We start from the raw sequence: 14204 nt of genomic DNA, 5'->3' as shown, positions 1-14204 counted from the left end.
CCTCAGGAAACTAACCTGCTTCCTGTGCTGCATGGCCTCGCTCTCTTGTGAAGTTTGACAGGTATCTGAGGTGAGGTCACCTAACCCAGGGGTCTGGCCTGATGCTCACGGGCTGAAAGCTGAGTATAAGGTGCTGCAGTGACAGGGGTGGGGGTTTCAGTCCTTGTTTGGAAATGTATGAAAAGTAGGTACTTGTGCTCAGTCATGTCCAACTCTTTGGTACTTATGCTTAGTCGTGTCCAACTCTTTGCAATCCTTTGGACTGTAGCCTGCCAGACTCCTCTGTCCATGGAATTCTCAAGGCACGGATACTGGAGTGAGTAGCCATTTTCATTCGTGTATGAAAAATATCTGCTTAATTCTGCCCCTGCTGGCTCACTTCAGTTCCAATACTTCTCTTTCATGAACACAATTTTAAAAAATCCTGTGGTCAGAAAAACTCTCTGCAAATATCAAGGGTTTCTGCTCATGATCCTTGTCTTGATTAAGTAGCTGCTGCAGTTCCAAACTCATGCCACCCTCTAGTGAGGGGACTATTAGGCTCGGCCGTGTGTCTGCATAGGAGCGCCGACCTGCCGCCCCCAGCGATGGGAGTGGCCCTGCCCGGTGCCTGGCCCCTCTCCCCTCAAGTGCACGCAGCTGCCAGGGGTCTCCATCTGTATCTTTCCACCCCTGGACCAGCCTCAGGATAGTATGGTGAGCAGCACAGACTGACCTCCACAAATGGCCTCCAACTCCTTCTCATATTTGATGTCTTCAAGTTTTAAGCGAGTTGCAGTTATGGAGGCAGAACTATTTTCTCCACCATCACCATCTTTCTATTTAGAAATCAAGTGTCCTGAAAATTCAGCATGGTCCAGGAGTGTTTTTAACCTCGGCTCTTCAGCTAGTTAGCCCTTGAAAACCCCTTGGACTTCCGAGAGGCCCATCTTCATGCGTGTGTTCTCTGAGCTCCACAGCACTTCCAGTGTCCACTCTCCAGACACTGATTCCATCACCTCCCAGCCGTGGGCCTCAGTGTCTCCTCCATCAGATGGAGGCACATGTCACACTTGCACTACAGATTGATATGGCAATGAAATGACTTCTGGTATGTTGGGAACCTAAAACTGTGCTCAGCACAGAGTCAGCTTCAAACACATTTGTTTTCTATCATTACTCTTATCATTATTGTCATTATCTTTTCTGCCCCCTGAGAGGCAGTGAGCCCTGACGTGACCCTGATCCAGTCTCTCAAGTTGCAGAGAGAAACTGTGCATTTCCCATCAATTTCTCAGCCGCAAGCATTGGAAGCTCTTCTCTATTTAAACCTATCCCTGAAATCAAATCCAGGGCACCTTGAATTTGGATCATAATGAAATGCAACCATTAACCTCATTGTTCCCTGTTTCGAAATCAACACAGATCCTAACTTCCAAACATAAACTGCATTATCAGGACACCTCAGGATTCTGATTCAGGCTGTAGAGTCAATAAGGAACACCCTTGATTTCAGGAGAATAATCCCCCTGAAGTCTCCCCACCAAGGTGGACACGAGGTTGTTAGGTGTCGACCCCTCTTGATGTAACAGCAACTCTCCAGTCTTGGAGGGAGAACATTCCCACCACACCTGTTCTTCCCAGAACACGCCCACCACACCTGTACTTCCTGTTCTAATTCCCTTTCTCTCCCTGTGCACCAGGGAACAGCTGAGCTCTGAACTCTCTGCTGGAACCTCGCTTCTCCCCTCAGGTTGTCTAGTCCGCTGCAGACACTGGCAGTGACGCTGGCTGGGGTACAAGGACCTTCTCGCCTAACTGGTGCCATCTGACCACAGCACCCAGCACAGAGAGCGTTTCTCCAGCTGTTGTGAATAATAACCTCCAAGGTCTGTATGAGCTACTTTACTCACAATGGTTCTGTGGCACTACATATACACGGGAGTGTTTCTCACTCAGGTCTGTTCTCCAGCTCTCTGGACAACAGTTTGGTGTTCTGCAATTCAGTTCTATTACTGCTGACCCCAGAGGTTAAGGGCTCAGTCCTGCGGCACTGCCCCTACTTCAAACTCCAATCCAAAGCCTTAAGTTGCCATCCGCACTTCAGACAAATCAGCTGTCAACCAGGGGCTTCCAAACCTCCCCTTCAGGTTTGGAAACTGTCTAGAAAGACACACACAACTTAGGAAGACACTTCACTTACATAACATGGCTGCAGATGAGCAGCCATGGGGGCGGTTCCTGTAGATGTTCAGAGCAGGAACTTCTGTCCCTGGGGGACTGGTAGGCCAGACTCCTATCTCATGGGTGTGTTTTCCAACTGAGAACTGATCAACTCCACTGCTGAAGGGTTACTATGGAGACTTCACTGTGCAGATGTGATTGTTGAAAACACTGGCCTTTACAGATTGATTTGGTCTCAGCCCCCTGTCTCCTCCCTAAAGGTCAGGGTGCTGAAACTCAACTTCTAATCAAGCCTTGACTTTCTGGTGACCTACCCCATTCTGTGGGGCAACTGGCCACCAGCCAGCTCATTAACCCACAAACTACACCCTCACCACTCTGGAAACTTCAAGAGTTACAGAAGCTGCATGTCAGGAACTGGGCACAAAGACCAATATTTTCATTACATCACATCAGGAGAGGTTGATCTGCCCTGGAGAGAGGACCAGAGTGATGACCCCAGGAGGGTGGAGATTCCTCCGCCCTGTGCTGATGGCCGTGGCCCACATCCCAGGAGGCCCAGGCCTCAGTGCTTCATCCTTCCCCACCAGATGTGTGCATGCCATATCCACATGCCCAGGCTTCAGACAATGCTAACAGTGTAAGGGGTTTACAGGGCCTCCGCCAGCTCCTCCTGCTGCTCCCAGCAAACACACCTGGTGACCAGGGTCCTGCCATCTTAGGAAATCTTTCACCCTCTACACCTGCCTCCATGGGCTTCTCATCCACCACAGCTAGTTCACAAACAGGAGTAAAACTTTAAACAGAAAAGGAACTTTTTAAAGAATCTTAGGCAGCTCAGACAATCTTCAAAAGGCCAGGGAATCAAGTTTAGAAGGTTTCCCATTGGGAGTAAGGCCTGGAACCACACTGGAGAAATGGCCTATTTGGGTCCACTGGCCTGTGGTCACCTGGCCCAGAATGAGAAACATCTAGAAACCAAGCTCTGAGCTTACAGCTAAGAGGCACATTTATCCTCCTCGAGTCCTCAGATTCTTGCTCTCTGACCAGCACTAATCACATCAATGGAGATGGACTTGGAAGTTCTTCATGTCCCCCCAAACCCAAGATGGACTAGCAGGGTACAGGTTACCAACTCTGCTCAGAACTTGTAAGGCTCCACTGCTGGGGGCAAGATACTACTGCTTCTTATCTGCTTCCTCCATAAAATCTGTTGTTCAGTCAATAAGCCATCTCTGATACTTTGCAACCCCATGAATTGAAGCACGCCAGGCTTCCCTGTCCTTCACTCTTTCCTGGAGTTTGCTCAAATTCATATCCATTGAGTCAATGATAACATCTCATCCTCTGTCACTCCCTTCTCATCCTGCCCTCAATCTTTCCCAGCATCAAATTCCAGTGAACCGGCTCTTCACATCAGGTGGCAAAAATATTGGAGCTTCTGCTTCAGCATCACTCCTTCCAATCACTCCTTAATTTCCTTTAGGATTGACTGGTTTGATCTCCTTGCTGTCCAGGGGATTCTAAGAGTCTTCTCCAGCACCACAGTTTGAAAGCATCAATTCTTGATCACTCAGCCTTCTTAACGGTCCAACTCTCACATTCATACATGACTATTGGGAAAAAAAGCATAGTTTTGACTATACGGACTTTTGTTGGCAAAGTGATGTCTCTGCTTTTTAAAATTTGTCTAGGTTTGTCATAGTTTTTCTTCCAAGGAGCAACTGTCTTTTCATTTCATGGCTGCAGTCATTGTACCTTATCTGATCACAACAAGAAAACTGCTTCTTATCAGCAGTGAATTAGCAGACAGCCATATGCTGTCATCAGCTCTTGTGGCTCATCCCCAGGTACCAACTTTATAGTGGAAGGTCCAGAGTTCTCCCTCCTGGCACTGGAGGAAATTTCCTCTGCTGACTGGGTTCTGAATGACCCACCTTCAAAGATGAAGGTGAAGCAGAAATACTCACCAACATATAAATATTTCAAGGACAGGGGGAAATAGAGAAACAACTGTGGTATTTGGCCAATACACAGTGGTGATGGTGTGGCCCACGGGACAGACTGATGGAAAGCATCTCACAAGGGTCACTTGGATCAGTTGTTCCCCAGATGTCATGGAAACACATTCATTTAACAAGTATTAGTTACATCTTACAGATATTATACAAGAAATGTCAGGAGTAAACCTTTCAATGGAAAATGATCCTTCGTGGTATTTTTCAAGCGTTGATACTTGGTGATGAAACACAGATGTGCGGATTGACTGGAGACAGGAAGATGGCACCTTTAACAAATCACAGAGACGGGAATATGGCATTTTTAATAAATCATAGGAAGAGTTATGGCATTTGAAATGAAAATTGAAGTTCATCTAAATTACTTTATTTTCCATAAAATAGAGTAATGCCTCCCTACTTAGTTTTATAGCCATGTTATGAAGTAGGTACTTCATTATGATTTCATAAATCATGCTATGGAAATCCTTGCCACCGTGCCTTGTAAATACACTTTTGATAGACATGACTGTTCTGTGAAGGTTTCACTCTGTTAACATTGATGGTTCTGAGCTTTGTTCACGTACTGGATGCTTTAGGACAAGATAAGGTTGCATATATTACATTTCTAATTATTTTCCAAAATCTTTTAATTTAAAGGGAATCCCAGAAGTTATGCAAATATCTAGTTTCTGACATTTCTCCGACATTAAACTGAAAATCCATTGAGTTAAAAATTTCCACTGTTTTTAAAAATTATTCCCTCCAGGAAGCTGAACAAATGAATTATTAAAATTTACCTCTGCCACCCATCTCCCATAAACATGGGGAAAATGAATTCACTTTACCGTGTGGTGTCCTGTGATGGTTTACTTGTTTCCTGTGTGTATACACGATGCTGTTAGGAATAGTGTCACTTATAATTCCTGTTAAATGTGTACACATGTATGTGCACATATGTGCAAAGAAAGCATGAAGCACTCAGTCTCACACTGTGAAATATTCAAGGGTGAGGTTAGGAATTCTTCCTTCTGGTTCAGAGAGTTGAAGCAATGGAGCTGAGGATGAGGTGAACTTCAGGGAGTCTAAGAACAGCCCCTCACTCTATGGTCATTTATTCGGCAGGATATTAATTTCAGTTTTCTGGTATCATCAATAAGATTGAGATGAAAAGGTGATCTGTTTGAGATCTTCTGACAATTTCTGAATGAGTCAGAATTTTATGACTTTTCCTTAGCTGAGCAGGAAGCCTCTGTACACCTGGAGATATCTGGATGGTTGCAGAACCCAGACAAATAGTAGGTGACCGTCTGGCCAGACTGAGAGCCCCTTATCAGGGATGAAGCTCAAGAATGTGAAAACACGTTCTACCATCATTGGTGTCTTTGGACAGGACCTCTTTCCTGAAGACTTCTAACAGCACAGTTTTATCAATAAAACACTTTCCTGAGCACTGATGTTATATGTACATCTTATAAATGGACTACCATGCCAGTACATTTTGTTGATAATAAAACATCCATGGATCTGATAGAATAAATACATAACTATATGTACTTCCTGTTACTCGTAGTCATTTTGTGTGTCCCTGGGGTATTCAACCGGATTGGAAACCATCGCTGTAGGATATTTTGCAGTCTTCATCTAAGATTTATGTGACCAGTTCATAGTACAGTATATTATATTAAGCAAATAATACATTTTTTTTCTTGATTGAACACATTTTTCTCAACTCTATGCCCATCTCTTGAAAAGTAAACGTACCTAATTATCTTCAGAAGATAAGTGCTGCTGTAGAAGGGTTTACACACATCATAGGAGTCTTGGGAAAAAAGTTAATACAATCTCAAGAGTCGTTGTGCTTCACTCTAATTATTCCATTTTAAAGTCATGAGACAAGCCTGTGTAAACAAACCATAGCAGATGAGAATGGCATAAATAGGAAACACATTTTGACATATTTTCATGATGACCATTCGATACTCACATCAGGGGTTTCTTTTGTTTGTTTGTTTTTCCAAAATCTCTTTGGAAACAAATTAGTTCAATATTTTTTTCAGTCAATTCAGAATATAAAGTTATGAAGTGCTGCCCAATTCTTTTAGAAACAATGAATAAAATTATAGTAGAATTTCAAGTATGTGATATTTCAAAGGCCATTTTAATTCCTAACACCTTACTTAGATTTCAATGATTAAAAACAAGATTAAGTTTCTGAGATTTTACATCTAAGAAGGGACATTGATTTCTTCTCCAGAATTTGTCACTGCCCAGACTCTGCTGGTCCCGCTATGAGCACAGCGTCCACTGCACAAGCAGGACCTCTGTCCTGCTGCGTCTCTTTCCTTGTTGTTGTTCGGTTGCTCAGTTTTATCTGACTCTTTTGCGACCCCATGGATTATAGCCCACCAGGGTCCTCTATTCACCAGATTCCCAGGCACGAATACTGGAGTGGGTTGCCATTTCCTTCTCCAGCAGATCTTCCTGACCCAGGAATCAAACCCATGTCTTCTGCATTGCAGGCAGATTCCTTACCACTGAGCCACCTTGGAAGCCCCAATCATGACATCTGCATGGTTGTCTCATTAGAAATAGAAAAAAGAAAGTCCTGACTGATCCTTGAAGATGCAGCTTTAGGTAATGCAGAGCAGAGTGCATCTCCAGGCGTGCACAGCTCCCCAGGGCTGCATCTTCCCTCATGGCCATCCTGACCCTGGCCTCCACTGCCTGTCTTGGCAAACCCAGCCTTCTTTGTGATTTGACAGCAGGGTTATTCCCAACACCTCCAGCTCGTACACAAGATTGTGAGGTATCTTCTCTATATGGATTCAATTTTTAAAACCTCTGTCAGCTAGAAACACATATGACTAAAATGAGGGTTAAATTATTGTGGTCCTTGCTGCATCTTTGGGAGCCAAGTGCACCCCGCATCATATGCTCCCCTGAGTGATGGGTGAAAGCGACTGAGGTAGGGCTGTCTGAGCCACTGAGAGTCCCAAGGTTGGAGCTGCGTGGCGTGTGGTGATCCCCATAATTTTGCCTCCTCAGAAAGTTAGAAATGCTATAAAGCAGATTTTTAGAGTAGAAACCAAGCTTAAGATATATATATATATATTTTTTTTTTTTTTTTCTGCTCAATATGAGGCTGGTATTCGTTTCTCCTGGGTGCTCTGACTTCTCTCTCTGCATATATTGCTAAACAAATATAGGCTCTGAATTGCATTAGGCACAAGCAAATTTGACTTAAAATCAGAGTTTAAAGGAGAGTCAAGATTTTACATTTTGTTTTTCTGAATGCTTTGGTTATCTTTCGTGCCATTTTATCATACCATGCTACCATTTACTACGTACTTGTAGATTTTGATTCGCATCTAATTTCAAAATCTTAGAAGCATTAGAGAGGCTGAGTTTTGGCAGAAAACATTCTGTAACTGATCAAATTAAATGACCCGTCATGAAAGGTCACTGTAAGAAGAACAAACATCTACCTCACCATGTTCTAGACTGTAAAGTAGACAGATTTAAGCTGATATTTCCACTGTAATATTTGAAAAATATAGTCAGTGGGGTAGGTGCATTTTGAACCAGAGGAGTTATTTTTAATATAAATACATTGTATATTAATTTTTCTAAATAGAGGAGGCTAATGTTTGCTATTAGATATATAATTGGCCTGTATTCCATTGGGTTTCCTACTTGTATCAGTAATTTTCCTCTCTGCTGTTGCTATATATACACATACATATTCTTTTAATGCTGAAACGGTGTGAACATGCAAATTACAAAGAGCGAGCCTCATTTAATCATACATAATTAAACATTTCAAGCTTAGCATGGATAATCTGTCTTGCCCACAAAGGCACAAACGATTTCCCAGCTCTCCAAGCAGTGCTGACTGGTATGCAGTTGTGAGCTGTCAGTAAAACACACTGGAGCTCTAGCAGCCTCAGCATGGGGGTGTCACAGGTGACAACTGGCACCAAGCGGCCTTCCTGGTTGTCAAGGTGGTGCAACAAAAGACAGTCATCATATGTCACCAGCTATGGTGACATAAACATGGAACTGCTGTGTATCAGGTGGAAAATGTCATCTTAAAACATCTGATAATTTGATTCAACCAGTATTGACTTCATAAGTGGTCTATGGGGATATGCATTTTCCATGGTTGACCTCAGAATAAAATAAAAATTTTATGTTCAAAGTTACATATAATTGTTTCAAATGTTAAAGTTAAGGTAATTGTTTCAGAATAAATTATGTTTTCAGGATAGGTAATTTAAAATTCTATTTGTAGAAGCTCAAGAATGAAGTTTCGGGATCCGATGGGGACTCAGTGCTGTGCACGTGGTGCACAGCTCAGAGCCACCTCGCTCTGTGAGAAGCGCAGCTGACTCTGTCTTAGCCTGCAAACGCGGTAAGGAGTCCCTCCTGGCTAGTCCTTCCTTCTAGGGAAGTGAGCACTGGGGTTTCAGAGGCAAACACTGGAGAGGATGTGGAGAAAAGGGAGACTTTGTGCACTGTTGGTGGGAATGGAAATTCTAGAAAGCAGTGTGGAGGTTCCTCAAAAACTACAAATCGAACTACCCTAGCTTCCAGCAATTCAACTCCTATTAATCCAAAGAAACAAAAACCCTAGTGAGAAAAGATACATGTACCCTTATTGTTCACGTGTGTGGTGCGGTACTATGTGTAGTCGCTCAGTCGTGTCCAACTTTTTCAACCCCATGGACTGTACTGGAGTGGATTTTCATGCTCTCCTCCAGGGGATCTTCCCAACCCAAGGATCAAACCCAAGTATCTCACACTGCAGGCAGATTCTTTACCATCTGAGTCACCCGGGAAGCCCCTATGGCAGCATTATTTACAATAGCCAAGACATGGAAGCAAAGTATCCATCAGATGAATGGATAAAGAAGATGTAGTATTCATGCACAACGGAATATTATTCAGCTATTAAAAAAAAAAAGCAATGAAATCTTTCCATTTGTGACAACATAGACCTAGAGGGTGTGACGCTAAGTGCAATAAGTCAGAGAAAGACAAATACTGTGTGATTTCCCTTACACATGGAATCTAAAAAACACGCGAACAAACAGAACAAACCAGAAACAGACTCATAGACACAGAAAACAGACAGGTGGTCACCAGAAGGTAACCACCTTCAGTCAAGGTAAAGCGTGAAATAGGTGAGAGAGACCAAGAGGTACAAATTTCCAGTTACAAAATAAATGAAAGTAAATGTCACAGAAATGAAATGTAGAGCATAGGAAACAGAGTCATAATAATGTAAAAATCTCTATGGTGAAAGACTAGACTCGTCTGGTAATCATTCTATAATGCAGAGAAATATTGGATCACTGTGTTGTGTACTTGAAATTAACATAGAATTGTAAGTCACTATACTGCTGCATCGCTTCAGTCATGTCCGACTCTGTGCGACCCCACAGACGGCAGCCCATCAGGCTCCCCCATCCCTGGGATTCTCCAGGCAAGAACACTGGAGTGGGTTGCCATTTCCTTCTCCAATGCAGGAAAGTGAAAAGTGAAAGTGAAGTCGCTCAGTTGTGTCCGACTCTTTGTGACCCCATGGACTGCAGCCTACCAGGCTCCTCTGTCCATGGGAGTTTCCAGGCAAGAGTACTGGAGTGGGGTGCCATTGCCTTCTCCGAATAAGTAAGTAGTAAATAAAAAAATATAAATGTATGCATTGGGAGGAAATACATCAAAATGTTAAATGGTTATCTCTGGGGGGTTGCAGATTATGGTTAAATTTAATATGTATTGGCTGTAAAATTAGAAAGAAAATAATAAGTGTCATTAAAAATGAAAAAAAAAAAACCCTGAATCTCTGAAAAAGAATCCATATAGATGGTTTAAGTTTAGTGGTAAAATCAAGCAGACCTGGGCTTACATGTTATTTCCAAAATGTGACCCCCGTGTCAGCTTTGGAAATGCATTCAATTTCTAACTCTTGGTTCCTCATCAGGAAAATGGAGAATAATCATATTAAAGCATTTGTCACAGGACCTGAATCATGGTGATAATGCTATGTAAATGCTTAGTGTTTTGTTAGAAGGAGATTTTCAATGTTTTGGTCTCAATTTGATGTAAGAAAAATGGGAAGATGTGGAACGATTCTGAGAAACTATGGAGAGCATTAACTTCCACCGATTTCCCCTGAATTTGAGTCACTGAAAGAGGATCGTGGGCAGACAGCACCATCATTCAAGATACCAGGGGACGTGATGACGGGAATCCAAAGGGGAAAGAAAAGATACCATGAAAACTCTGGAGGCAATTGACACAAACTAGACCAGCTTAGCAGATATTAGAACCTGTAACGCTGACTTGCACAAACAAATAAGGTTAGAGAAACCAAGTCTGACTGTCAAAGGAAAAGTAAAGCTTGATATGATTTTAGAAAATGTAAAGTTAGATACAGACTAGGAAATAGTATCAGTAAAGAAATTTTTGGGGATATTTGCACTAAAATAAGGAGACTTAGATCCGTAAGTGTTAGTCGCTCAGTCAAGTCCGACTCTTTGTGACCCCATGGACTGTAGCCTGCCAGTCTCCATCTCCACTGTCCATGGAGTTCTCCAGGCAAGAATCCTGGAGTGGGGTGCAATTCCCTCCTCCAGGGGATCTTCCCGACCCGGGGATGGAACCTGGGTCTTCAGCATTGCAGGTGGATTCTTTATCATCTGAGCCACCATAGAGTCCTTTTGTAAATACACAATGTGCACATTTAGGAATATTGATTTACTTGTTTGGCAAAACAAATTTTGAAGGCAAAAATCATACATGAAAATATGAAAGATCATACCTACTTAAGATTCTAAGACTGTTTTTGTTGCAGTGATCTTTGGTAGCTGGTCCTCAGTGGAGCTCCAGCAGAAACCCAATGAAAAGAGCAGAGGCAGGTGCAGAGACAGGGTCCCAGGTCAGAGTGCAAGCTGTTCCAGTTAGCCACTGAGAAGCCGTTTTAGTTTCCTAGGGCAGCCGGAGTGAAGTACCACAGACTGGGTGGCTTAAACAACAGAAAGTTATTTTCTCAGAGTCCTGAAGGTAAGAAGTCCAAGATCAAGGTGTCAGCAGGATAGCTGTCTCCTCACCCTCTCTCTTGGGTGTGCAAATGTCCAAAGCGCCCTTGGGTCTTCACACGGTCTTCCCTCTGTCCTTATGTCCTTATGTCCTAACGTACTTTTCTCAAAAGCACACACAGCTGCTACCAGATTAGGGCCCACTCTCATGATCTAATTTAAACTCCTGTTTCACAGGGCCTCCCAGGTGGCACTAGTGGTAAAGAATCTGCCTGCCAATGCAGGAGACAGAGATGTGGGTTCAATCCCTGGCTGGGGAAGATTCCTTGAAGCAGGAAATGGCAACCCACTGGGGTATTCTTGCCTGGAGGTAATCCCATGGACAAAGGAGCCTGGTGGGTTACAGTGCATGGGGTCACAGTTGGACGTGAGCACCTGAGCACCACCACCATCTCTTTCAAGACCTTGTCTACAAGTACAGTCACATTCCAAGATACCGGGGGTCACTGCTTCAATATATAAATTTGTGGGGACACAATTCATCACATACCAGATGCTGTTTATTTTTACTTTGGGATAAAGATAAGGATGGTTACCAGGTGCGTGGCACAAAGACACTGCTAGATATAAAGGAAGCCGTCTATGCTGTGGCTTGTGACAGATGCCCCATGTAAGTGGCACCTCCGTGATTAAGGCACACTCGGCTGAGGACATGTTGTCAGCCTGGGACATGTGCTTCCACACAATTCATGTCTTCTTGACCTCAGAGGCAGCATACACATAGTCTTTTTTTGTTTGTTTGTTTTGTTTTGTTTTTATGGAATGTAGATTTCTGAAGCATTTCAAAAAGGCTTAGAAACTTCACAGCGAATCTCCTCAAAATAGTAGTTCCAGGATGATGCAATTTGCCGAGATAACACGGGACTCAAGTGGAGGTGAATTTCACAGCAGTGGAGCTGATTTCAGTTTTGGGGAAAGAACCTGTGAAAGGTTCCTGAGACGATGAGTAACTCAACTCCTGGTAAGAAACTAGAACCACAAGGGTGCCCGGGGAAGTTGCATCTCAGTGTAACAGCTGAATTAAAAGCCCAGGACTCGATGAGAGAATGTCAACAAAGCATCTCCCCAGAAGAAAGCGAAAGAGGCTCCCCAAGGCTGCACCGGAGTGGGGAGCTCAGAACAAGGGCCATTGTAAGTACCTTAATTGTCATTTGTTATTCACACTTCCTTGAAAATAAAAATCTTTACAGTTCAACAGCAGCAAACATACTGATTGGAACTTTTCACATTGCAATTAGAGTAAAAGCCATTGAGATGTGTTCATGGGGACACTTGAAGCAGAATTTATGCAAAAGAGATCAATTTTTAAAACTAGAGTGAGTCAGGATAAAATCTGTTGGGGAGGTACTGAAATCACTCAGGGGTGCTTAGTATCATGGAGAAGGGTAGATGCAGTCTAACTCTCAGCCACTTTTCAGTTGAGCAGATATTTATAACAATCTCATGATGAATTTGCACGTTTAGTACATCTTTAAAAATTTGCATTTGTATTTGCTTTCATCTAAAACTAACATCTTAAGTGTATAATTTTGAGCAAACTGACCGCTGTGGTGATCTTCCTGTGGCAATTATTTCCTCTGGATGTCAGGCTCCAGGGTGAGTGAGAGCTGATTCTGACTCTGTTTGTACATGCACACATGCATGTACACACATGTGTGCCACACACTTATGGGCATGCATGCATGCACACACACACGGGAGCACTGAGCTTGAAATAAGTACCATTTAAATCAGACAAAAAATTAGTGACATCTGTAAAATAACAGATTAAAAGCTGATCATTCCATTCCCACTCTGTAGAAACAAAAGCTAAACCAGCCTCGCACCCTCTATGCCCTGTTCTGATCTCTCAAATACAGCCTTGGCATCTCAGGAACATGACTCTGGGTCTCATGCAGGGAAGGAGAATACATCAGAATAAATGAACCAACTCTCCAAGGGAAAATTCAATTCTGTGACCAAACAGTAGTGAATCTTATGTTTGAAAACAAAATTCTACTTTTCTATTAAAATCTGAATTGATGATTCTATCTTTCCTGAGAGTAGTTCAGGACGTGTTATTGGTTCTGTAATTTCTATATCCTGCTCCAACACCCTGGATAGCCCTCCATCCTGGGTTGTCTTCACCTGAACAGGAAGTGCCACATAACGGAGCAGGAAGCCTCATGTTCAAATGTCAACTGTGTCTTCTGATCACATCCTATGCCATACCACACACTCCACTTTGTTACTGACAATAAATAACATCCCACATGGTATTGATTTATGTTCAGGAAAGCCGGGTTTAATAAATTTCGATCTGGAAAAGATGAGAGAAGATAAGGAAATAGATTGTTTTATTTCTCTAACCAGCAAAGTTCACTTGTAGAAGACATAAAAAACTGTGTTTGTGAGGCTTAAAATAATTTCATATTCTATTGCTTTTGAAAGCTGAGCTTTTTTTAGCTACCAAAAGGACTACGAAAATGCAATATGTCAAAACACTGAGGAAACAAAGAAATAAGGGAAAATGAGAATACAAAAGAGGTTCCCTTTGCTGCTAAGTACTTTTAATGAGAGGAAAGAGACCTTCTGAAAGAATAGCCTGGTTCATAGACTATTAAAACACTTGCTGTTTTTAAAATGTTATTTCATAGATTAAGAACAGAGATAGAAAATATTAACTGTCCTGATTAGATTTCAGAAATGACACATATGTGAAAATTATCCAGGGACTTTTACACCTCTTCAATATTTTCTTTCAAAATATTCAAAGGGACTTGAAAAATTATACATATATATGATATATGTATAATATAGAATTTTTATATTCTCTAATAGTAAATACTGATACTTCCCCATGGTTACCCATATACATTTAAATCAGATCTGTTGCTAAATAACAATTATTACATTTTCTCTGGGTGGCATAAAAGTGTACTCATTTAAGAATAGTATCTGC

The sequence above is a fragment of the Bos javanicus genome, chromosome 14 (assembly GCF_032452875.1).
Source record: "Bos javanicus breed banteng chromosome 14, ARS-OSU_banteng_1.0, whole genome shotgun sequence".
NCBI lineage: Eukaryota > Metazoa > Chordata > Mammalia > Artiodactyla > Bovidae > Bos > Bos javanicus.
This window is presented reverse-complemented; position numbering follows the sequence as displayed.